Raw genomic sequence first — 26,750 nt, forward strand, 5'->3', positions numbered from 1 at the left:
CAGAACTTGCTGGGAAAATAATGGTAAGCTCATGGCACTCGCCCATATTCTTTCTTTTGGGCCTCCTTATCTCGAGAGACAATGGATACGCGCCTGGAGGTGGTCAGTGGTTTGTGAAGCAGCGCCTGGAGTGGCTATAAAGGCCAATTCTGGAGTGACAGGCTCTTCCACAGGTGCTGCAGAGAAATTTGTTTGTTGGGGCTGTTGCACAGTTGGCTCTCCCCTTGCGCCTCTGTCTTTTTTCCTGCCAACTACTAAGTCTCTTCGACTCGCCACAATTTAGCCCTGTCTTTATGGCTGCCCGCCAGCTCTGGCGAATGCTGGCAACTGACTCCCACGACCTGTGATCAATGTCACACGATTTCATGTCGCGTTTGCAGACGTCTTTATAACGGAGACATGGACGGCCGGTGGGTCTGATACCAGTGGCGAGCTCGCTGTACAATGTGTCTTTGGGGATCCTGCCATCTTCCATGCGGCTCACATGGCCAAGCCATCTCAAGCGCCGCTGACTCAGTAGTGTGTATAAGCTGGGGATGTTGGCCGCTTCAAGGACTTCTGTGTTGGAGATATAGTCCTGCCACCTGATGCCAAGTATTCTCCGAAGGCAGCGAAGATGGAATGAATTGAGACGTCGCTCTTGGCTGGCATACGTTGTCCAGGCCTCGCTGCCGTAGAGCAAGGTACTGAGGACACAGGCCTGATACACTCGGACTTTTGTGTTCCGTGTCAGTGCGCCATTTTCCCACACTCTCTTGGCCAGTCTGAACATAGCAGTGGAAGCCTTACCCATGCGCTTGTTGATTTCTGCATCTAGAGACAGGTTACTGGTGATAGTTGAGCCTAGGTAGGTGAACTCTTGAACCACTTCCAGAGCGTGGTCGCCAATATTGATGGATGGAGCATTTCTGACATCCTGCCCCATGATGTTCGTTTTCTTGAGGCTGATGGTTAGGCCAAATTCATTGCAGGCAGACGCAAACCTGTCGATGAGACTCTGCAGGCATTCTTCAGTGTGAGATGTTAAAGCAGCATCGTCAGCAAAGAGGAGTTCTCTGATGAGGACTTTCCGTACTTTGGACTTCGCTCTTAGACGGGCAAGGTTGAACAACCTGCCCCCTGATCTTGTGTGGAGGAAAATTCCTTCTTCAGAGGATTTGAACGCATGTGAAAGCAGCAGGGAGAAGAAAATCCCAAAAAGTGTGGGTGCGAGAACACAGCCCTGTTTCACACCACTCAGGATAGTACATAAAAAACAGCAATTTGTGGCTGAGAGTCGCAAAACATAACAAATAACCAATTGTTGGGCAATGTGCTTGTTCTGTGATTATCCAGTGTGTCAAGAAATTGCTGGATTTGCACCCTAAATACAAATTAAGCACATTGCAGAAAGTTAGAGCTCTATTTCACAGTGTAAGATCCCTGTTAACAGAGTGATTAATGATCCTGGCATGTTACTCAAACTCAAAGAACCAGAAAGGGAACAACAAACTGTGGAGTCACACTCCTGCAGGTAGCAAATTGTTCCTAGATGCATTGAAATACTAATTTATTTCTTATTTTACCTTTCTGTTGCTTTTCCTATCTCCCTCACTCTATTTCTCTTTAAGCTTCAAATTTGACTTTAATTCATCCTATTTCCTTCCCTGTCATTCACTGTTTTTGTCTCTATCGTTAAATTTAACTGGTTAAGGAGATACACTATTAGTCCTGTCATTCACTCAGATTCCAGATGCCCTGTTGATCCCATTATCAAGTTGCACTCCCAGCAACTTCCAGTGCAAAAAAAATTGGAGCCGAAGGGTGGAGAAAAGAAAATCCAACTCACAGCTCACATGGCAAGATGCCCTGCTCCAGCAAATTCTGGACCGTTCTGTTAAATATTGAAAAGCTCCTCAATCCACTAATCAGCAAAGGATCCAAGTAACTAGTGGAACATACTTTCATTTTGTGAGGACTAAAAGTATTCAGCTTGCAAGTACTAAGATTTTAAAAATACCTGAGGCTTATCAAGTTCAATATTGTCGTACTTGAAGATAAACTTGAGCTCATCCAAACTGCCTGCATCTTAACTTGCACCAAGTCTCATTCACCCATCACCCCTGCTCGCTGGCCAAAATTAGTTTCTGGTTGAGCAACAACTTGATTTTAAAATTTGCATCCTTTTTTCAAATCCCTCCATGGCATCACCCCTCTACATCTCTGTAACCTCCCGGGATATCTGTGCTCTTCCAATTCTGACCAAGCTTTTGGTCATCTTCTCTAATATCACCTCATGTGTTTGATAACAACCCTGCGTAGCACTTGAGATGTTTTGCTATGTTAAAGACACTATATAAAAGCAAGTTGTTGTTTCTGCATTATCCAACTTCATATACATTACCAGTGAACCTCCTATGGCATCACTTACACGAAGTTGGATGATACACTGTTACATAAATGACAGAAGTGTCATATGATACAAATGCACATTATATTGCTCTGCTCAAATGGAGCCAAGTCTCTTTATGACCACATAATCAAACTGCTGTTAAGGAAACAGGCTCCAGCCAATCAGAGTTTGCCGTTTAGTCAAGGAATTTAGCAGATTGGAATGAGTCAGTCAGTTTCAGTTTGTAGCTCCGAAGCACCCAGCATTAATAAAAATTATAGCTGTAACAAAGTATTATACCTGGTGCAGACTTCAGCACATGCTGATGTACCATTTCTGAGAAGTGATGGTACTATCACACAATTGTCTTTGTCCCAGTCACATTTCAGAACTTCAGACTATTATATCTTGGTATAATGAATGTTAAAAATAGTACTGTTGAACTAAAATTAGTTTTCATGGAGTTAAACTCATAGGTTGCTGGGATAGATTAGGGTCCAAATCAAGCGGTTGCACCAGCGATCTGGTTCAATGAAAGGTAGTTTAACATTCAGTGACTGCTCACGCTCAAAGTTCCAGCAAAAATTCTATTCAATTGCATTCAAGCAAGGATCATTACTGGGGGTACTAAGGCAGCAAAGGACTGTAAGGAGGATGAAACACAGGAAAGAGTTTGGAAATTTGATTTATTGCAAGCAAGATGAACCACTAAAGTGGGATAAATAGCATATAATTATTCTGTTACTATGCAAAAACAAATTGTATTGATGAAAATGAGTGATACCGATTAATTGTGGAATTAAAGTTTAACATTTTGTAACAAGACCTGTCTCATCAATTAATAACTTGGTCCAGGTTGAGAAGATCGAAGAAAAACATGTGAAAGCTGTTACGGACAGGTGATAAGGGGCATGGGTGGTTCCCACTGTTCACCTCCCGACTGACCACAATCGCGTTTTGTTTAAAATGATGAGTTACCCCCTGAGTGTTTAACTTGTCAAATAAACAGACAGTAACAGGTTTCCTTGTAGGTTTAAAACAGAAGATTATTTATTGAACAATATTCATTCCCCAAAACTTTCACAACATTCATACATGCATTCATTCTCATATACATTCTCAAGAGACGATAGATAGGAGGCAAAGGGTGAGAGTTCAAGGTGTGGTAGGTGTTCATGGTTTATGGTAAACCTGTTGAATCTTCTAAGTAGGACAGTCTCTTTTAAAGGTGCAGCAGGCCTGGGGTTTGTAGTCTTGAACTTGTTGAGGGATTGTAGATTTCTGATAGTTAAGATTTCAAACTGGAGGTGGCAGTCACTTTCCAGTTCTCTGCTGCACCAAATTGAAGTGTAGTATTAGCAGCAGGGCTGCTTCTTTCCATCGCCTCTCGCTGGACTGCTTTTCTATAATAAAAGCAAAATACTGCGGATGCTGGAAATCTGAAACAAAAACAAGAAATACTGGAATCACTCAGCAGGTCTGGCAGCATCTGTGGAAAGAGAAGCAGAGTTAACGTTTCGGGTCAGTGACCCTTCTTCGGAACTGACAAATATTAGAAAAGTCACAGATTATAAACAAGTGAGGTGGGGGTGGGGCAAGAGATAACAAAGGAGAAGGTGCAGATTCTCCTTTGTTATCTCTTGCCCCACCCCCACCTCACTTGTTTATAATCTGTGACTTTTCTAATATTTGTCAGTTCCGAAGAAGGGTCACTGACCCGAAACGTTAACTCTGCTTCTCTTTCCACAGATGCTGCCAGACCTGCTGAGTGATTCCAGTATTTTTTGTTTTTGTTGCTTTTCTATAATATTGCTGTGATCTCTCTCTCTCACTCTCCAGAGAGTTACCTTTTAAGGTCACAATTCATCATATTTGCATTTCTGATTCCCGACACATTGTCTTCTCTTCTGGTGTGATCACACAATTGACCAGGATGTGGAATCCACGGCCATCCATTATTGTCTGGATGAGTATCATTCTGTTATGATGAGTCTATTTCACACCTTCTTTGCCTCATAAGAAATCCATTCAATTCAGGAATGCCTCAAAGCTTTCAGCATGGGTGTAGTCTGCACCTCCTAGTCTGGAATGTATCCTTTTGTCTTTGAGACAGTGAGGCAATTTTTGAATGCACAGGCCAGTTCAACTGACCGATGGCCATTTTGCAGCACACTGTCCACTTTTTTTTTTAAAGGAAAAGTGCATTTCACATTGAATAAAGTTTGTAACTTAAAAGTAGGAATATGATATGGTTTTACTGGGCATGACAAAGCCATGAGCATCTGGTCCAGATATAGTTACATATCTGAATTTTACTATAGTGCAATTAGATATACAATGTGAATCAACTCCGGTAAAATGAAGATGCTCAGACTGTTTAAAGGACCAAATGATGCCACTGAATCTAACTGAAGGTTTACTTGCCACCTAAGTTATCAACGACTGGATTAAATTCTTAACAACTGGGTACAAACATATATATGTTGTGGGTTCTAACCGCAAATATTAATAACAGATGATCGATCCCACTGTAGTAAAATAAAACAGAAATGGTCAGCCCAGGAAGTACAAAATATTAAGGCCTGACATAAGTGTAAGAAACAACTATTTTAAAAAGCTTCTAAATGTTTTTTTTAATTTGAAAAGAGCTTCAGCTTTTAAGAACAATAAATTGATATGCCAAAAAAAAAAGTGATTGCAAAAATATCTCTGACCAAATAGATGATCCATCTAGCCTATCCCATAGAGTTATTAACATTAGGTCAAAAGACGCCTTGCCTCCTAGGTGTCATGTTGTCTCCTGGGAAAGGCAAACATCCAGATTAAAAAAGGGCCAATTAGAGGGAAAGAAAATCGGGAAATTTCCTCTCTGATCTTTGTAGACAATCAAAACTAGTCCAGGAGACCACACTGACCATGACTTATATTAGTTGATGTCTAACTCCTGTATAATACAATCTCCACCCCAGCCAGCTCTCTTTTAAATGGTTTATATTGAATCGGCAGAGATTGCACAAGTTAGCAACTTGGTCTACATGTCAACTATTCCCTGTAAAAAGAACTGCCCAATATCTAACTAACTTCTTCCTTTGCATAATTTGTATGCATGATCCTTGGTCCTCACAATGTATTACATTGAAACAATTTGCCACCGTGCAATCTAGAATCATCATTATTTCATAGGCCTCAAATTAATTTACTCAGGTCTACAGTTCTCTAAATTATATATGGATTCAGAAGCAGAGTAATCTGAGTAGCTAAGGTGTTATAAACTGGAAATCATTCTTGAAGCCATCCCCGAACCTATTTCTAAGCCTCAATATCAGCCACCATGAAGTGACCAGAACTAGACACAGCATTCTAAATGAGACAAAACCAAGGTCTTCTACAAGGGCAAAAAGGTACTGTGTGTTTCATTTAATAACAGATAGTCCTATGAATTTAGCCCAGTACCTTATTTGCTGTAACCGTAGGTATGAACAGCAACAGCAATAACAATTTGTATTTATAAAGTGCCTTTAATGTATTATAACTCCCCAACGTGCTTCACAGGGGCATTAAACAAAATATGGCATAGAGCCACAAAAGGAGATATCAGGACAGGTGACCAAAAGTTTGATCAAAGAGGTAGGTTTTAAGGACCAGCTTAAAAAGGAGAAAAATGAGAGGTTCAGAGGTTTAGGGAGGGAATTCAAGAACATAGAACCCAGGCAGCTGCAGGCACAGCCACCAATGGTGGAGTGATTAAAATTGGGAATACTCGGGAATTAGAGGAGTGCAGATATCTTGGAGGGTTGTGGAGCTGGAGGAGATTACAGAGATAGAGAGGTGTGAGGCCTAGAGTGATTTGAAAACAAGGATGAGAATTTTTTTTTTTTAAATCATGGCGTTGCTTATTCGGGAGCTGTAGGTCGGTGGGCACAGGGGTGATGGATGAATAGGACTTGGTACAAGTTTAAGACACGAGCAGCAAGTTCTGGATGATGTCAGCTTTACGGAGGGTGGAACATGGGAGACTGGCCAGCAGTGCATTTGAATAGTCATGTCAAAAGGTAACAAAGGTGTGGATGAGGATTTCAGTAGCAGATGAGGTGAGGCAGGGGCAGAGTCAGGCAGTGCTACAGAAGTGGAAATAGGTGGATCTTAGGTGTGGGCCTGTGACGGAAGCTCACATCTGGGTCAAATGTGACACCAAGGTTGTGAACAGCCTGGTTCAGCCTCCAACAGTTGTCAGGGAGAAGGATGGAGAGGTTGGCTAGGGTGCAGGCTTTGTGGCAAAGATCAAAGATAATGGCTTCCTTCTTCCCAATATGTTGTGGGATGAAATTTCTGCTCAGCCAGTATTGGATGTTGGACAAGCAGTCTAACAATTTAGAGACAGGGGAGGCATTGAGAGAGGTGGTGGCGAGGTACAGCTGGATGTCGTCAGTGTACATGTGGAAACTGACATAGTAGTAGACCAATCAGCCCCTTGAGCCTGTTCTGCCATTCAATTAGATCATGGCTGATCTCAGCTCATCTGCTGCTGAAACCCTCAATGCTTTTGTAACCTCTAGACATGACTACTCAAATGCACTCATACCTGGCCTCCCATCCTCCCCTGATCGCACTGAATGGCTGTGCAGGCTCAAAGGGACAAATAGCTTACTCCTACTGCTATTTCTCATGTTCCACCCTCCACAAACTTAAGCTCATCCAAAACTCTGTTTCCCATATCCTGATCCCATTCACTCATCACCCCTGTGCTCCCTAACATACATTGGCTCTCAGTTAAGCAATGTCTCCATTTTAAAATCCTCATCCTTGTTTTCAATTTCCTCTAAGCCCCCACCCAACCCTATAGCTCTATCCCCCTCCAGCCCCACAACTCTGAGATAACTGGGCTCCTTCAATTCTGGCTTCTTGCATATTCCTGATTTTAATCACTCCACCATTGGTGGCCAGGCCTTCAGCTGTCGAGGCCCTAAGCTTGGGAACTCCCCCGCTAAACCTCTATGCCTTTATACCTTTTTTTTTAATCCTTTAAAAACACTGCTTCAAACATTCCTCCTTGACCAAGATTTTGGTCATTTGCCCTAACATCACCTATGTGGTTTAGTGTCAAATGTCCCCTGTGAAGTGCCTTGGGATGTTTTACTACGTTAAAGGTGCTATATAAATGCAAGTTGTTGTTGTAAAATGGAAGCCTATACTGCTAAATGCAGTAGCAGAGATTGGCATTGAGCTTGGAATCAATGCTAGCAGAAACAGTGCACATTTTAAGAGTCTAATACGTAAAGAAGGAAAGCACTTGTATTTATATGGTGCCTTTCACATTATTCACATTGTCCCAAAGTGCCATGCAACCAATGAATTACTTGTGAAGTTTTTCAGCAAATGCAGCACCCTATCAGTCTACTCTTGATCATAAACAAAAAGTGATGGAAGGGGTCATCGACAGTGCTATCAAGCGGCACTTGCTCAGCAACAACCTGCTCACTGATGCTCAGATTGGGTTCCACCAAAGTGACTCAGCTCTTGACCTCATTACAGCCTTTGTCCAAACATGGACAAAAGAGCTGAACTCCAGAGGTGAGGTGAGAGTGACTGCCCTTGACATCAAGGCAGCATTTGACAGAGGATGACATCAAGGAGCCCCAGCAAAACTGGAGTCAACTAGAATCAGGGGAAAACTCTCCACTGGTTGGAGTCATACCTAGCACAAAGGAAGATGGTTGTGGTTGTTGGAGGTCAATCATCTCAGTCTCAGGACATCACTGCAGGAGTTCCTCAGGGTAGTGTCCTAGGCCCAACCATCTTCAACTGCTTCATCAATGACCTTCCTTCAGTGATCAGGTCAGAAGTGGGGATGTTTGCTGATGATAGCACAATGTTCGGCACCATTTGCGACTCCACAGATAACGTAGCAGCCCGTGTTGAGATGCAGCAAGACCTGGACAACATCCAGGCTTGGGCTGATAATTGGCAAATAACATTCGCGTCACACAAGTGCCAGCAATGACCATCTCAAACAAGGAAGAATCTAACCACCTCTCGTTGACGTTCAGTGGCATTACCATTACTGAATCCCCCACTATCAACATCCTTGGGGGTTACCATTGACCAGAAACTTAACTGGACCAGCCACATAAATACTGTGGCTACAACAGCAGGTCAGACACGAGGAGGTCTGCAGCCAATAACTCACCTCCTGACTCCCCCATGTCAGTCCACCGTCTACAAGGCACAAGAGAGTGTGATGGAATACTCTCAAATTGCCTGGACAGGTACAGCTCCAACAACACTCAATAATCTCATTACCATCCAGGGCAAAGCAGTCTGCTTGATTGGCACCCCAACCAGCACCTTCAATATTCACTCCCTTCACCACCGAGGCACAGTGGCAGCAGTGTGTACCATCTATGAGATGCACTGCAGCAACTCACCAAGACCCCTTTGACAGCACCTTCTAAACCCTTGACCTCGACCACCTTGAAGGACAAGAGCAACAGATGCATGGGAACACCCCCACCTGCAAATTCCCCTTGAAGAACACAAGAAATAGGAGCAGAAGTAGACCAAATGGCCCATCGAGCCTGCTCCACCATTCAGTACAATCATGGCTGATCTTGGGCTTCAGTTCCACTTTCCTGCCCGCTCCCCATATCCCTCGATTCCCTGCAAGACCAAAAATCTACCTGTCCCAGCTTTAAATGTATTCAATAATGAAGCATCCACAACCCTCTGGCCACACACCATCCTGACTTGGAATTGTATCACCGTTCCGTCGCTGTCATTGGATCAAAATCCTGCAACTCCCTTCTAACAGCACTGTGGGTGTACCTATACCCCAAGGACTGCAGTGGTTCAAGAAGGCAGCACACCACCTTCTCAAGGGCAATTAGGGATGGGCAATAAATGCTGGCTTAGCCAGCGACACCCACATCCCATGAACAAATTTTTTAAAATTCATATAGTAAGGTTCCACAGAGGTGCCACAAAGAGCAAATGAGATAAGTGATCAGATAATATTTTTGGTAGGGTTGCATAAATGATGTAACATAATGTCAAGTGACACAAGAATCAGTTACATTTACGTTCAACTAATTCAAAAAAGAAGTAGGAAGATATCTGGGATTTATAGAAAGGTTCACCTGCAGGAAAATGTACTTAAAATGACTTGAGGGAATGGGCACTAGCCTTTTTCTTTAAAATTGATTTTCTCTATTCAGTAGAATCTTGACACTTTATTAATGGTTCTATAAATAAAAACCTGTATTCAAAAGCTTTTTCAGTATATTGAACGGGATTCAGGGCTGTTAGGATTTATGTCTTGATTACATCTAGGCCATGTTGAAGTTCCCCTCAAGAGTCCTCATGTTGCATTTATTGATTTTTTTTCCCTTTGTCTTTGTCAAATGAGTTTCTCTTGCTCTCGCTATCTCAAGTGTTTTCTTTGTGCTCAGAGTCACTCAAGAAACAAAAACCCAGCTCTTTTAAAGCCCCACAACCCATACCACCAAGAAAAATAAGAGCGGTAAAATCATAAAAATGACAACTCCAAGCCACAGAGTACCCTGATTTGGACGATTATGCTTCCTGTTCCTCTTTATCACTGAGTTATAACCCTGGAATTCTCTACTTAAAACCATCATGGGAGCACCACAAGAACTCAAGGAGAAGGCCCGCCACCTTCTTAGAACAATGAGAGATGGTCAATAAATACAGCCTTGCCAGTGTCACGCATATCTAGAGATTTTTAAAAAATATATCCTCCTCATTTGCCATTCCCATACCTTGGTAATCTATTTCCCAATGCATACTTTTCTCCATCTATAAAGCTAGAACAACTTGGATAGTAACCTCTCCTCCTTTAGCACAAAGGACAGAGTAGTCCTTCCCCAACCCAACTCTGATAATGCAACAGCAGCCTATTATATTCAAATGGCCTTACAACTAATGCCACCCAATTTAGAGGGCAACATAATCCTGGTAGTGTTTGTAATATCTGAATGATTCGTATGTCAATCTCACCCCCTCCATGTGTGATAAATATATGCAGATCTAACCACCAACACCATTTTGAGCTCTGATGTGATAAATAATGTTAAGATAAAACAGGATTCAACTGGACAGAAATCTTAACTTTGCTGCAGTGATCTATCTAATGCGAACAGATAAAATTCACCAAACCGTAGGGCTGAATTTTACCGGCCCCTCGACCCAGCGGGTCAGCGGCAAGGGGGCTGGTAAAATTTTGCGGGGACAGGCCCGTCTCAAACCGCGATGTCGAGAAGGGCCCGTCGCATATTACCGGCGGAGGAGGGAGCTCAGTGCAGCCCTGCCGCCGCCTGGCGGCAGGCCCTTCATCTGCATATTAAAATGAACTTAGATTACAACCTAATAAACTTACCTGCAGCAGCGTACATCCCACGCCAATTTTACCGACTCCAAACGCAGCACATGCGAAGTTCCGAGGTGAGAACCTGGTGCAGAGGTGGGGGGTGGGGGGAGGAATAAAATTTTCAGGGTGGGAGGGGTGGAGGAGTGAGGAAAACATTTTTTCATTGGCTGTGGGGATGGCGGGAAGGGATTGAAGGGCAAAGAGTGCAAAGTTTGGGGTTTAAAGGTCGGAACTGTCAAGAATTTTTTTTGGGGTGGGGGGGGGAGAAAGAAGGAAATAAATGTGTCTGGTGATTGGGGAGCGGGGTGGAAGTGGCGCTTTGATGTAAAATGGACTGTTTCGATTAAAAGTTAAAGTCCTGGGTCCTTTAAAAATTAAAATCTCTGCTCAGGGCTTAAAGCCCTTTAAAAATGGCACCGGGCCTGCGCAGTGGCGCCAGATACTGTTACCGGGGAGGCGGCTGCCCCTTACACTGTTCTGCCCCCACTATTTAAATGAGCCCCCACACATAATATCGCAGGGGCTCCTCGGCGACACCTCAGTGTCGGAAGGCCGCCGAGTTGAAAACGTGCCGCCAAGGAGCGCAGTGCACGATTAAAATTCAGGCCATAATGTTTGTGGGAGATAGTGTCAGAATCAAAACTCATGAGCTTCCATTTCAAAATGAAGTAACAAATCAACTGGGCAATGAGGATGCATTCTAAGTCACTTCTCAGGAGAAAATCCACTTGTACACATAAAAAGGGTGGTGTCTCTAAAACAATGCCATATCCTCCTCACTGAACAGGGCACAGATGTTGCTGGGTAAAGCATCAAGTCTTCTGTTATATATCTCTCCTACAGTTTAGTTTAGTTTAGAGATACAGCACTGAAACAGGCCCTTCGGCCCACCGAGTCTGTGCCGACCATCAACCACCCATTTATACTAATCCTACACTAATCCCATATTCCTACCACATCCCCACCTGTCCCTATATTTCCCTACCACCTACCTATACTAGGGGCAATTTATAATGGCCAATTTACCTACCAACCTGCAAGTCTTTTGGCTTGTGGGAGGAAGCCGGAGCACCCAGAGAAAACCCACGCAGATAAGAGAGATAAGGAACTCCTACTAATAGCAGCTGACCACCGATTATTGGCACTGCTGGAAAATTTAAAACTATGAAACACATACTAAATGCTACATCACAGAACTTGAATTAATGAATTTAACTTTGCCAGCCTGCTAAGGTTAACAGCGGGATAAAAAAGCAAAATGTTACTGATGCTGGAAATCTTAAAATCAGAAAATAATGGAAACACAAGTTAGTCAGCCAAATCTTGCTGGAAATATTATGGCGTGTTAACGACACTGCCAGTATTAATGTGCAAATAGGCTAGAAAGTTCAGCAATTAAGAGATAGGCATTGAGTTGGCAAAATCTCCTGGTCAATTTATGCCACTCTGTCATTTGCTTCATAAAAACGGCACCTCACCTTCAGCTTCCCATTATTTTTAAGAACTTGCTGGATTTCTACATTAATTACCCTTTACATTTGCTTCAGAACATTAGGGCTGGAATTTAACAACATAAGTAACTTTGTCAATGCAATGCCAATGAAGCACCCTGGCCCAGAGAGGCAACAACTTAAACTTTTCAATTTTATTTCTGAAGGTTGTAAATTCTTGAGATTTTAAAAATGTCATTTAAAATCTTCACGTTTTTCTTATATTGGCTTTATATCTCATTTCTTTCTATCTCTTCATCCAATCTTTCTTTCTCTTTCAATTTCTTTCATACCTGATTTAACCCTCCTACTCAGTCAGTGCTTCTCACTCAATCCTTAAATCTCATTGGTCAAGGTAATAAACTATTGGTCACACTGTTCACTATCTCCCAGATGCCCTCTTGCCCTCACCATGTTTTTATTAACTTGCACTTCCAGTATGTTACAACAAGAAAAATACAAGCTGAAGGGCGCAAGAAAACTTCTAATATCACGAGATGCCCCGCTCCAAGAAGGTCTGACCCACTGTTTCAGACGTGGATCTTTCATCACAACTATTCTATGACAGTGTCAAAAATTGTCAGAAAATTGTTCTAGGCACCCAGAATCAAAACCAGAACTTTCATTTTTCTAGCTACTTCAATTCTCTGAAACAGGTGCACAAAACCAGAACCAATGAGTTTTGGCATTTATGCTTTTTTTTTTAAATAAGCAACTACTTTTGTAAATCATTTTAAAAAAAATACCAAAAATATTTTTTGCAAAAAAAACTCTAATAAGGTATGATTGAGATACATTTTGTGTGATTTTATTTTGGGAGTCTTTAACATTGATTAATTAATCAATGATATATGTTTTTCTGGACAAATCAGATAATTAGAGGAGAATAAATTATTGAAACTTTCAAGTGGCCTGATGGTTCTCCATTTCAACTACTGCCCCCGCGTCCCCCCCCCCCCCACAGACATGTATGTTTGTATCTTTTTCTCCCTCTCTCATTGGACCAAGTTCCCACTCTCTACCTATACTCCCTCTCATAAGACTTGGCCCAAATACTCCTGCTCCTGCATTTTGCCTGGTATAAATGGTGAAAAATACATGACTGAGAATTAGTCTTTTTATGTGAAAAACATTTGTTAACACAACGTGCAAGACCAGTCTCCTTTAGAAAGCAGGCACCTGGTATCTTACTTCCTCTTAGCATGCAAATTTTGCCATCAGCAGTTTCCCAAAATAAAATCACACAAAATGTGTTTTTTCCCCTTTGAACGTACTGAGAAATTAGAAACTTTCCTGCATAGTCTTACAAATTCCCGCAAGTACTCAATTTCATTTTCCTCCTCATACCCCTTTTCCTTACAACCTATAGGATTTTAAAATCAGGCTGGCATCACCTAACCACTAATACTTGATTCATCTTATGTCCTCCTATTCTTTTCACGTTTTGGTCATGTTCTCCTGCGCTATGGACCTTATATCTTCAAGTCGGTTCCTCAATAAGATATTTTTCACCTTCCTCATTTAATGTGAAGGAAGAAATAAACTATGCGTAGGACAGCTGAAACTATTAAAAGCACTTAACAGTCTTAAACACCACTTCAAATATCTTCAATTGAAGTGTTAATAAGTTCATGCTAAAGAACATCAGCCATCTTGTTATTGCTTAGTTCAAAGTTTGATGTCACTTTATTTAATTAACTGCACTCATTCATTTCACGAATTAAATTAATTATAAACATAATAAGATAATGGTCACTCATTTACAGTTTTCATTGAATAAATTCAACATAATTCTGACATTTAATCCACACTAAAAATCCCACAATAAAAATATAAATTCAATTATTTAATACCATTAAGTAGTAACCCCAATGTACTGTATATTACATGGCATGGCCCAGTCTCATTATAAAATAGCGTACCCTTCACTTCACCATGAATTTGGGTGTGTTGAGTGGAACAACCTTTACAGCTGTATTCCTAAAATGTCCTATTCTAATAATGTCACAAGGTTTGTGTAATTTTTGGTCGTTGTGACTCATTAGCACTGCAAATTAAAATCATCAGCTCAGATTGTTACTGAATCAAACTGATGGTTTGGGAGAAGACTGTTTTCTAGCACAGATAATATCTACTGATATTTGGCACTAAAGTTAAAATATAAGTCACAAGCTATAAATATTATTGAAATGTATGATTGCTTAACTCTGTATTTGGCCATTATCCCAATATTTGAATTATTGATGAGCAGGTTCTTCAAGTAGTCACAAAATAGAGCTTTCAACAGAAAGTTAAATGATTGATTATAATATCCCAGACTAAAACTTTTATTGATATGATGCTAAAATAAAATTAAAATTTTTGTACTGTATTATCACAAGTAGGCTGCCCTGATCTCTGAGTGACAAAGCCACAAGCGGGCTATGATCAGTGATACAAATTGGTTACATAGGAATATCATATCTTGGATATTGTCCTTATATATTTGTTTTGTGCCACTGATGAGCTGAGGAATTAAAAAGTGATAAAAAATAAATAAGAACGCTGCAAAATATGTGGGGAATAAATTCATTGGTGCTTGGAAGTGCATTCCACACTTATGAGTGAAGCCCATAAGATGTGCTCATATCAGCCCTCCTCAGCTAGGGGTTGAGTTCTGTACTCAGTGGCATGCTGTTGAAGATACCATAGTTGTACATGTCACCATAATAAGCAGCCAAGTTTTTTCTTTTACAAGCTATAAAAAGAAGTGTCATAGAACAGCGGGATACAAGTTTGCACCGAAAATATGTACAAAGACACACACTTCCTTGTCTCAGCTGTACTGCTATGAGAAAACCTTGAATGGAATCCTGTTGATCTCTAATGAATGATGCAGAGCCAGTTTATACTCCAATAAACTGCCAAAAAAGCCATGGATGCCGAAAGAGCTAAGGGACAACATAAAACTAAAAGAAAAGGCATACAAAAATGCAAAAACTAGCACAGTTCCTGCAAATGGGAGATATACAAAGAACAACAAAAGACGACGAAACAGATGGAAGGGCTACAAAAAGGGAGTATGAAAAGAAACTTGCAAGGGATATTAACTTTTTTTGTTGATTTTATCAATCATGCAAGGAAAAAAAAGAGGGTGGGCAGGAGCAGTGTGGGCCCCTTGAAGACTGTAGCTAGATTTGGGTAATTAGATTTTAGTTTAACTTGACCATTTTTATACTGTATCCACTGCAATGACTAACAAGGTGAAGGAAGCCATTTTAATACTAACAAGTGACCAATGAAGCCATGTTGTATCCCGTATTAAATAAGTAGTAGCCCAACATGAAATAGACTATTGTAAAAGTAATGATTGAGTTATAATTAATGAATCAATAATCATTTTAGAAAGAATGGGTTTTCATTTTAAGTTTGTTAAGTTTAATTACTATAAGTTTCTGTGTCTGTGTGAGAAAGCGCAGTTTCAGCTAAATGTGTTCAAACAATGAGACCTTTTGGATCCTTGATAAAGCCTATGGGATGGTACATCGTGGCCTTCGAGAGTCTGGCTTTAAAGAAGAGAAAGGTTGTTTAAGGTCAGATTAAGATAGCGTGAAAGCACCCCATCGTATTCTACTGAGCCCAGGTGGCCATTAGTGAAAGGCATAATTAAGAACCAATTAAAATTACCTTGTAACAGCTAGAGACAATTATTATATTTACAGGAGGTTCACTCGGAGGTGATGTTATGACCTTCCAGTGGTTAAAAGCAGGAGTCCTGTAAGGATTCACTGTGCAGAAACAATAGAGGACCTCAGAGGTAGAAGCACCTACCATCAGCCAAGTTCTCTGCCTGACAAGGAATCAAGACTGAAAAGAGAGGACTGCATCACTCTACAACCAATACTCAACCAGGAAGCACACCCGCAAGAGCTGAAAGTTATATTCTCAAGTTTGTCAAGTATAATTCTAATTTTTGTTAAGTATTATTTTACTCTAAATAAACTTTCTGAACTTATTAATCAGGTATCTTGTAGCGTTAATTGATTAAGTCTTCCCGTGATAGACTATCTGCAACAGACTTGTGACTGACATCAGTGATACTGTAAATGAAAAATAAGGAAATGGTGGAATAAAAGCAAAATACTGCAGATGTTGGAAATCTGAAATAAAAACAGAAAGTGCTGGAAATACTCAGCAGGTCTGGCAGCATCAGTGGAGAGAGAAACAGAGTTAACGTTTCAGGTCAGTGACCTTTCATCAGAACTGAACATGAAAAATCATGCAAGAGTTTTATATTTAATCACCAGTGGCACAACAGAAGTCAAGAACAGAACTGAAGCACCCAAAATTGATAAAAAGATCTTATTTTTTCTGATGTGGTCAACCAGTTATCTAGGGCTTTATATAGGTTTAGCATAATTTCTACCACCCTGTGGTCTAGGCCTCTAGATAGGACACAATCATATATTGTACGGCACATGTAATAAAATTATGTGCTTGGTCTGCAATGATCCTTGCTATTTTGAATTAGAATTTTCAGTGATACCTTTCCTGTTAGAACCAATGTCTTATTATAAATGCATAGCACCAGCATTGCTACCACAAAATCCAAAACAAATCTTGGTATCTCACAAGCAACCCAGTCTCTCTGAAATGGTTCCTGCCTCTCTACACTGCAGCAATACAGTCCCAACCACATTACTTCCATGCATTGTCTGGAGAAACGAACTCAAGGTTTATCTAAAACCCTGGGACTCTGATGCCAGCCTGGATGGTCTACAAGACATAAACATGAAATGACATTTGCCATTTTCTATGTTCCAAGCAATGACCACTCCCTTACAGGAGTCCTTAACATGTTTACATTGAGCCTGCATTGATAGGACATTTTATATCATTAGTCCCTACAAATCTATTTGATCAACAATGTTTGTTGACATCAGGAAGCCTGTACATTGTGTGTGTGGAATTTATTTCACTTAATAAACATGTAGGGATCCCATACATGATGCAAAACCTTGAAAATAAATGTCTTCAATTTAAAGGTTACAATAGACTGATCTCAACTGTTGGTAATGACTTCTCTTAGTTTGTATATAGCATTCATTTGTAGGAACGTGCAATAGCCGTAAAACTGTGGAAATTAAATGCAGATATAGGATTTACTCACTGGTATCAAAACCCAATGGAATCTATTCATGAGCAAAAAGTAAGATACAGACTGGATGCACATAATTCTGAAGATAGAGATCATCTATCTACTTAACCCAATATTAATTCAGATTTATTTTCTGTTCACTGCTTTTTAAACAGTGTCGTTTTTAACTATGAGCCTAAAAAGGTGAAACTTTTTTGGAAATCAACTCTCTTTTATCTAAATATTTATCTAACATCTAAATATTATTTCATTAAAACAAGAGATAGAAAGAAAAATAATATAATGGAAATGCGAAATAAAACCAAATATGAGAAATAGAGTCAGCACCTAGAAGAAAACAGAACTGGTTAACATTCCAGGTGGGATCGTCATGAAGACTTCGCATGAAGAATCCTGCCCAAAAATATAAAACATAACTTTTTCCTTCAGATGCAAGAATAGCCACAATTTTTGAAAATATATTTATTTTGCCCTTCATGGAAGACATACGGGGCCTGATGTCAGGGGCGTATGCGGGTCCCGAGTCTGCACAGGCGGCAGTGGGACCACAGTGGCAATTTTCCTGGCGGTCTGGATGTCCCTGCTGCCGATCCAAATTGGAGGGCCAGAGCTCTGCAGTCTCGGCAGTGCCACTGAGATGGCCACTACTGAGACTACAAAGAAAAGACGGCACCTCCATTTTGAGGTGCCCTCGCAGGGGAGGTAAATAATTTGTTCCTGTGCTGGGGCCAGGCCAGCGAACAGAGGGGAAATAAATCCAGCAGCGGTACCAGAGGCACAGGGGCGGTCACTGCCACCGGGGGCCCCCCTCCTCAGGCCATGGTGCCTCTGGATACAATGGTCAACCCAGAAAGCCACTTAGAAGTCGCCTCCACCCACTTAAGGGCTTCAATTGGCAGCAGGCCAGGAAGGCTGACCATGGCCTTCTGGCTAATGACTTAATTAGGTGGAGGTGGGATGGTGGCAGGATCCTCAACATCCCCCCCCCCCCCACCTGATTAAATGCTCTCCCCACCTTCAAACTTGCCGTGGGGGAGAGCATAAAATCCAGCCATCTTTGTTGATCACATATGCTGAGTTCTTACATACAGAATATTTTTGATCGTGTTCAATTTTGTTCAATGGTAGATGGTGGGAATGTGCTAGGGAATATGGGATTAATGTAGGATTAGTATAAATGGGTGGCTGTTGGTCGGCACAGACTCGGTGGGCCGAAGTGCCTGATTCAGTGCTGTATCTCTCTATCTCTAATTTTCCAGCTACACTCAGCAAGTTTGTTTGCGTTTTATGCTGTAAAAGGTTTACAACTAAATCCCGTCGCATCATCAATGACCCAGAATGAAAACTTCATCTATAATTACTGAATGCATGAAATTAATGACTGCCATATATGTGACAGCTAAAGAAGGAAAGCCACGACTGGATTTCTGGACGTGTTTGAGTGCATCTCTTCAGACAATGTCAAAAATTGCCCAGGTATGCCTAGTCTATAAAAAGTATGGCAAATCCAATCTGTCCCATTAGTCTACCAAACATCAGCAAACAAAAAAAGTGATGGAAGGAGTCATGAATGGCGCACCAAGTGGCACTTGTGCAAAAATGCTGAGTGAGTTCCTCCAGGTCCACTCAGATCAAGACCTCATTACACACTTAGTCCAAATATGGACACAAGACCTGAATTCCAGAGGTGAGGCGACAGTGGCTGCATTTGGCATCAAGACAACATTTGACCAAGTGTGGCACCAAAGAGCCCTAGTAAAACTGAAGTCAAATGAGGGTCAGGGGTAAACTCTCCAGCAGTTGGACCCATACCTGATACAAAGGAAAATGGTTGTGATTGTTGGTGGCCAATCATCTCAGTCCAAGACATCACTGCAAGAATTCTTCATGCCAGCATCAAAGGTTTAACTATCCTCAGTTGCTTCACCAATGAGCTTCCCTCCATCATAAGGTCAGAAGTGAGGCTGTTGTTACAGATTGCACAGTGTTCAGCTTCATTTGCAATTCCTCAGATAACAAAGTAGTTCATGTTTGCATACGGGAGGACCTGGGCAAATAAGTGACAAGTAACATTTGCTCCACAAAGGTGCTGGGAAATGACAATCTCAGAACCTAATCACCTCCCCGAGTCATTCAATTGTACTGCCTTTGCCAAGTCCCCAACATCAACATTCTGGGGGGGGGGGGGGGGGTCATTGACCAGAAACTTAACTGGATCAGCCACACGAATGATCTGGCTAATACAGCAGGTCAGAGGTTGGGTATTCTGTAGACAACGGCACACCTCCTGACTCCCCGAAGCTTCTCCACCACCTACAAGGCACAGGTCAGAACAGTGATGGAATATCCTGCACTTGCCTGAATGAGTACAGTTGTAACACAACAAGAAACAGGACACCATCCAAAAAGCAGTCTGCTTGATTGACACTTCACCCAACCACTAGCCTAAATACTAGCCACAGTAAGCACTGTAGCCACTGTACAATTTAGAGTATGCACAGAAACTTGTCATAGCTTCTTCACCATCATCTCCCAAATCCACAACCTCAACCATCTAGAAGGACAAGGGCAGCATGAGCATGGGGACACCATCACCATCAAGTCACAAAGTGTCCTGTCTTGAATACATATTGGCATTTCTTCATTGTCACTAAGTTAAAATCCTAGACCTCCTGAACTAACATTGTAGTGGGTGCACCTTTACCACACTGACTGCAGCAGTTTAAGAAGGCCCACCACCACCTTCTCGAACAACTAGCAACGGGCAATGAGTATCAGCCTTATCAGTTAAGCTCGCATCCTGAGAATTCTTTAAAAAAAGATAGTTTTGGTAAGTTGCAGACTGCTCTACAGAAATGTGGGCTTGACTTTATAAATCTACGATCTCCAGGGTAGACAATGCTGCTGTGAAAATTGAGTGGGAAAATATTAAACATAATGAGCAAGATAAAAACACATTTATTCCTTTAGATATCCACGTCATATTGCACATAATACTACACTTAAAAAGAACTATTCTGTCATGTCTTCTATTAGTAACTTTGTGGAAGGTTAATGGCAGATTTACAACACTCACAAATCCAGGAAATCGTATTTGAAGGAGCTCTGTTACTTTTAAACATGTTGACATTAAGTGGAATTTAGAACTTTATCTCAACTGAACATCAAGCGTCTCAAAGCTTAAAATTCAACTTTTTGTAGAAGGAATAATCTTCAACCCATATCAAAAGGTTTAATAAAGTTTTTATTTTCCAAATTAAATGCCTTACAGAGGCTTGTTTGATATTTTTCCAAGCCATCTTGCCCTCCTTGCCTAATTTCAATCCAAATTTTCTCTATAAACACATGTGCAGCGTCCTGAAAAAAATCAAATAGGTTTGCAAAAGCTATTATTTTAAATGCCAGAAAAAAAAAGTGATTTATCCAGCACTGTGCAACTAAATGCAGATCACTGCACTTTTCAACCAAGCAATGTCAAGTTAAAGTGAAAAATGACCAGATACCTTGAATTTAGCAGAAAGAGCATTCTTTGGACAGCAACCACAGATCTACATTAAAATAGATCTCCTTTTGAGAAAAAAGTCCTTCTGCAAAATGAATTTGTTGAGCTCAAGAGAAAAGTTCATACAGGTAGACTCACCATTTGACAGGAGTGCCTTGCATGACAAATTCAAGGATTTCAAATTCTCCAATAGTGTATCTGAATGCTAGTGGCTACAAACCAAAGAATCAAGGAGCTATGATTTGATTTGATCACAATGGAAAGAAACGTTTTTCAAGTTGTCATTTTGCTCCCTGAGTAATGCAGGGGAAAACAAAAGGTTTTCCATTTTTTGGGAAAAAATCTCAAAAAGAGAAAAATGTAATTGGATAGAACTTGGTCTTCATAGATTTCATGCAGTTAAAAATTTCAAAAAAAAATTTAAAAATCAAATGCTTTGATTTCCATCCTGATGAGAAAACTTTGGGGAGGAATATGTCAACCAAAGAGAGGAAAATAACCAATGGATGTAGTTCTAGAAACAAAAGCCTATTGCCTTGGAAAACTGGTTGAAGTCCAGAAATTCCATTAAAATTGATTTATATTCAATCACTAAAACAGTGGCCTTTGACATTCAGCTATAGTTAAGGCATCTGAGAGATCAGTGTTTTGAAGTGGCAAGTCACCTTTTTCTACTTTTTTTATGTTGGCAATTATAGTGAGTACAGTACCATAACAAAGAAAGAAACTAATTTAAAACCTTGGCAACATTAATTAAAACCACCTTGAGGAAAGTTTAATGTGGCAAATAATTCCATAAAAATGCAGTTTATGCTGTTATGAGGTTGGGTTAAAGTGTATTGCTGGCACACAGCAAAAGGGAGCTTTACACTAAAGGCCTGCTACCCGACCCGAACCCAACGGGACCCGGTGACGTGTCGGGTTCGGGTTGGGTCACACTTCCGGGTCCGGCATTTGGGCTCAGGTCGGGTCGGACCGGATCGGACAAACTCTATCACCGCCTCAGGTAAGTGACTTTAATGCTAATTTACTTTTTTACTTTAAAGGTGGTTTTTACTACAGTTACTTTAAGCTTCTGCAGGTAAGGAACAAAGTGAAAAATGGAAGGTAAATTAACTGATCGTCGGGTCGGGCGCGGGAAAAAAAATGGAAGGACTCGGGCCAGGTCAGGCTGGGGGTCGGATGGGGTTCTGTCAGGCTCGGGTCGGGTCTCATTTACAGAGCCAAGCCAGCCTTTACTATACACTCTATGTAGCTGTGCTATTACTGATGTGACAACATTTGGTCACTGAATACTCCAGGTGTAAAATAATTCCATTTTCTAGTACTGATATCATTCAGCTTGAACAGTACAAGAAAAGACAGTTATTATTTATAATTTGGCTTGTTATATGCACCTTTAGGCCCAGAAATCAGATATAAAGTGTCTTACTCTACTTTGGGAACCAATTACAAATCTGTGGATAATTCTGAACACTGAATTTACTTATGAAGATATAAACAAATTCAGCACCGGTTTAGTAGAACCAAGGTTTAGACATATGCATTTTTTGTTAATCTGTTTATCTGTCACCAACCAGCTCACATCCTTCTCACACTTTCTGTATGGAGTAAGGTTTCAAAACATTTGAACAAAAGCAAATTGTGCTTATTTTAAGTGTGATTAAGTAGGATTATTTCAACAAACTAAAAGTTACAAATGGCTACAAAGAAATAATTACTTGGATGCATTTACATGAAAGCAAATACTGTATTGAAATTATCAGGGAACTTCCACTGTGACTCTAGAGGTGTTCAATATAATGCAAAAAAGAGTCCTAACCAATATTACCAAAAATAAACACACTTTGAATAGCTTTAAAGAAACACAAACTAAAAAGCTTCCCCATTTAGCATTTTTTAAAAATCTGTTGCCTCTGTGAGCTGCCCTCTCTCTTCCACGTGTACTTCATGGCAGGTGTCACTTTCTGTCTTGCAAGATTTTCATGCGAGACAGTTACTTTCAGGTCAAGGCTTATCAGCAAAATGTCTCAACACTATGTTTATCTAAGAGTGCATGATTATTTCAAACACACAATTTGAAAAGGCAGGGCTATAAAATTTTCTAAATGTAAAATGAAAAGATTCATTTATTGTTCCAAACAACATGCACTGATATAGGTTACAGTGCAAGTGTTGGTGCAGCTGTAGTCAATTCAAGAAAAAGGAAGCAAATTGAACTATTAGTACTAAATAAGAGTATTTTTTTTTAATGTCACTGCTCCCTTCACTCTCCCTCTGCAATAGAGCTAAAATTTGGTATAGTTCAGGTTGGTTTTCTACTCCATAGATTAACCACTGTGCAGGAATGCCAAGTGGCAGTCAGGTACCTCTCCACAATGAACAAGAGACAATTAGAGGAAAAATAAGTAATTACGGGCCAACATTGCAGTTCTGACAGCCAGCACAACACAGACACTGCTAAACATCTGTAAACAGGTAAGTCATTGACATCTTGGCTATTGAGTTTACAGGGCAGAAAAGATAATTGGTGAGCGCAGGAAGGGGAGAAGGAGAATACAATGCACAAAAGATTCCAGAATTTATTTGAATTATCCTTTTACCAGAACAGATCTTAAGTTTAAGCAAACTACATGTCAAATGCTTGTTTTTACATTAAGTTAAAAACTTTCCAGTGGCACACCAGAAAGCAGATTATTTAAATGGAGAGAGGTTACAGAATCCTACGGTACACAGAGATTAGGGTGTCCTGGTACATGAATCACAAGAAGTTAGTTAGTATGCAGGTACAGCAAGTAATTAGGAAGGCAAATGGAATGTTGCAAGGAGGATGGAGTATAAAAGTAGCGAATAAAGAAAAAAAAACTTGAGAGAGTGCAGAGCAGGTTCACCAGAATGTGGCCTGGGCTGCAGCATTTCAGCTATGAAGAGAGACTGGATAGCCTAGGGTTGTTTCCCTTAGAGCAGAGAAGGCTGAGAGGGGACCTGATTGAGGTATACAAAATTATGAGGGGCACTAATAGGAAGCAACTTTTTCCCTTAGCAGAGGGATCAATAACCAGAGGGCATAGATTTAAGGTAAGGGGCAGGAGATTTAGAGGGGATTTGAGGGAAAAAAATTTCACCCAGAGGGTGGTTGGAATCTGGAACACACTACCTCAAAGGGGTGGTAGAGGCAGGAACCCTCACAACATTTAAGAAGTATTTAGATGTGCACTTGAAATGCCATAGCATACAAGACTACGGGCCAAGTGCTGGAAAATGGAATTAGAATAGATAGGTGCTTGATGGCCGGTGCAGACACAATGGGCTGAAGGACCTGTTTCTGTGCTGCATAACTCAATGACAGCTACTTAGACCAGGACATAGTTGATGCATATGGACTAGGAAAGTCCAAGATTCAATACTAAATTACCTAGTCTTAGCTTAGGCCATGATAAGAATGTTCAGACTCCTGCTGGAAATGCAGGTGGTGTGAACTTTGGACAAGAACAAGATTTGGTTTGGCTGTGAAGTTCCCTTGAATCAAATAGTTTGCTGACACTCATACGAAGAATACCTATTTAGGGGAAGGTACCAGAGGTCAGCTGATCCCATGGAACCATAATCCAACAAGGAACCTTCAGGAGATTTGACCCTTTTTTTAAGCTTATTTTCAAGGCTTCCTCCAATGGCCCAATGGGCAAAGACACCTCCTGGTCTGATACTAAAGCGATATTGTGACTGCAACTTCAATTTCGCCAATGTTTTCTTCCCCTCCATTCCTGAAGGTACAACAGATAATCAAAATGGCTAATAAAATGTTAGCCTTTATCTCAAGGAGGTTGGAATGCAAAAGCGAGGAAATGATGCTTCAGTTGTAGAGCCTTGGTCAGACCCTATCAGGGGTACTGCATTCAGTTTTGGGCCCGAATTTCAGAATATATATGTAGAGCACAGGTTTACCAGAATGATTCTGGAGGTTAAAGCATTATATAATGAGGACAGGTTGCATAAATTATGTTTGCATTCCCTTGAGTTTAGATGGTTGAGGGGTGATCTAATCGAGCTGTTTAAGATGATAAAGGAATTTTAAAGGTGAATATAAAGAAACTATTTCCTCTACGGATGGAATCCAGAAAAAAGGCATAATATTAAAATTTGAGCGAGGTCATTTAAAATGGAAATCAGGAAATACTTTTTCCACACAAAGTGTAGTGGAAATCTGGAACACTCTTCCCCAAAAAGCTGTGGGCACTGAATGAGTTGAAAGTTCCAAAATTAAGAATTCACAGATTTGTTTTAGTTAAGTGTTATCAATGGAAATGAATCAAAGACAGGTAAATGGAATTCAGGTACAAATCAGCCATCATCTATCTGGTGGAAAAGTCTCAAGGGGCTGAATGACCTACTCTTGTTCTCATGCTCCTATGAAAAGAAAGAAAACAGCTGGTGGTGCAAAATTATCATTGTGATTAAATGAGCAAGGGCAAGTCTAAGTAATGGCAGTTGCTGTATGCTACCTAAACTTATTTAATCACTTTCTTTTCATGTGAAGATAAAAACCAGAGTTGGCCATTCATACCCTTGAGACTGTTCCACCATTTAGTTAGATGATGGCTGATATGTACCTGAACTCCATTTACCTGCCTTTGATCCATTTCCACTGATACACTTAACTAAAACAAATCGATGGATCTTAGTTTTGAAAATTTCAATTGGCCCAGCACCCACAGCATTTTGGGGGGAAAAGAGAGTTCCAGATTTCCTCTACCCTTTATCCAGAAAAAGTATTTCCTGATTTAAATTTTAAATGGCCAAGCTGATAATGGTTCAGTGAGAGAAATACGGCATCTGTGACCTAACTGAAAAGAACAAGCAACTATGGATCGCTTTAACCAGATTGAAGGAGTGCGAAATTAACAGTGCAAGGACTGAGAAAGAAGCGTAAATTAGAGTGGGTGAATTCAATGCCAAATCAGGTGCAAAAGAGAAACAAAGGGAGGGAAAGAAAGATGGGATTAAAGAAAAATAGAGAAAAAAGGGGGGGAAAAAAAATCAAAATTTTAAATTTTTACATTAGAATCTCCAACAATTAAAACCTGAAATGATGAGACTCCCTACTTGTAATGGTTAATTTTAAGCGTCAGAGAGGTTGTTTGGCAGCACACTATTACACCGTTACAAGGGTACTTAGACGGAAATGGACACGATTTAACTGGCTGTAGCGCATTTAGTTTGTATCTACCATGCATATACAGAAACGTCTTGGCATTCAATGTATTTCAATGGTGAGGCAGACAGAGATGGAAGCCATTTTTGCGAAGATAACAGCAGAGTGCACATCACGGGCAACTCTGATTTCCACATTTAACTGTGCAGCTTCCCTCACCTGAAGTTGCTGCAGCATTTGGGCATAAATTATACCAATTAGCCTTGTTATTATGCAAATTATGGCCCAATATATTTTATGAAATAAATAGATGCAATTAAAGTTGAATGTCAATGGTGAATAACGTAATTGTCAGTAATTGACGGTTAACACCAACAACCAGAACACAAGTGAGCCTTCTGAAAGATCCTTATATACAGGAGGTATGACCATCAAAATGACAAATATTGATCAGACCAGTTGCAATATGACTGAAGACTGTAAATGAAATAGCATGCAAAACTCCAACAGAAGTGCAAGAGCAGACTGAAACTCTCCAGATTTACAAAATCTGGTGAGACTGCTATTCTCATTTGGAGGACAATATCTAACAATTCAGATATTTCTCTGGTTTCAGTCATGAAACAGTAGAACTGGCATTATCAGTTAAGCTTGCACTGAACTCAACAGAGTGTTCAATTTTGATTTAAGACCAAAATAATTGATTAAAAAAAAA

The 26,750-nt window shown here is 40.5% G+C and overlaps 2 protein-coding genes across 8 annotated transcripts in view; one reads left to right on the forward strand and one right to left on the reverse strand.

Moving 5' to 3' along the window:
• Positions 1-26,750, reverse strand: part of trim66 (tripartite motif containing 66) — a 249,251-nt gene that overhangs the window by 219,588 nt on the left and 2,913 nt on the right. The gene's annotated exons all lie outside the window — the stretch shown is intronic.
• The window catches only part of rpl27a (ribosomal protein L27a), a 327,304-nt gene that overhangs the window by 206,945 nt on the left and 93,609 nt on the right, over positions 1-26,750 (forward strand). The window lies entirely within an intron of this gene.

The sequence above is a fragment of the Heterodontus francisci genome, chromosome 14 (genome assembly GCF_036365525.1).
Source record: "Heterodontus francisci isolate sHetFra1 chromosome 14, sHetFra1.hap1, whole genome shotgun sequence".
NCBI lineage: Eukaryota > Metazoa > Chordata > Chondrichthyes > Heterodontiformes > Heterodontidae > Heterodontus > Heterodontus francisci.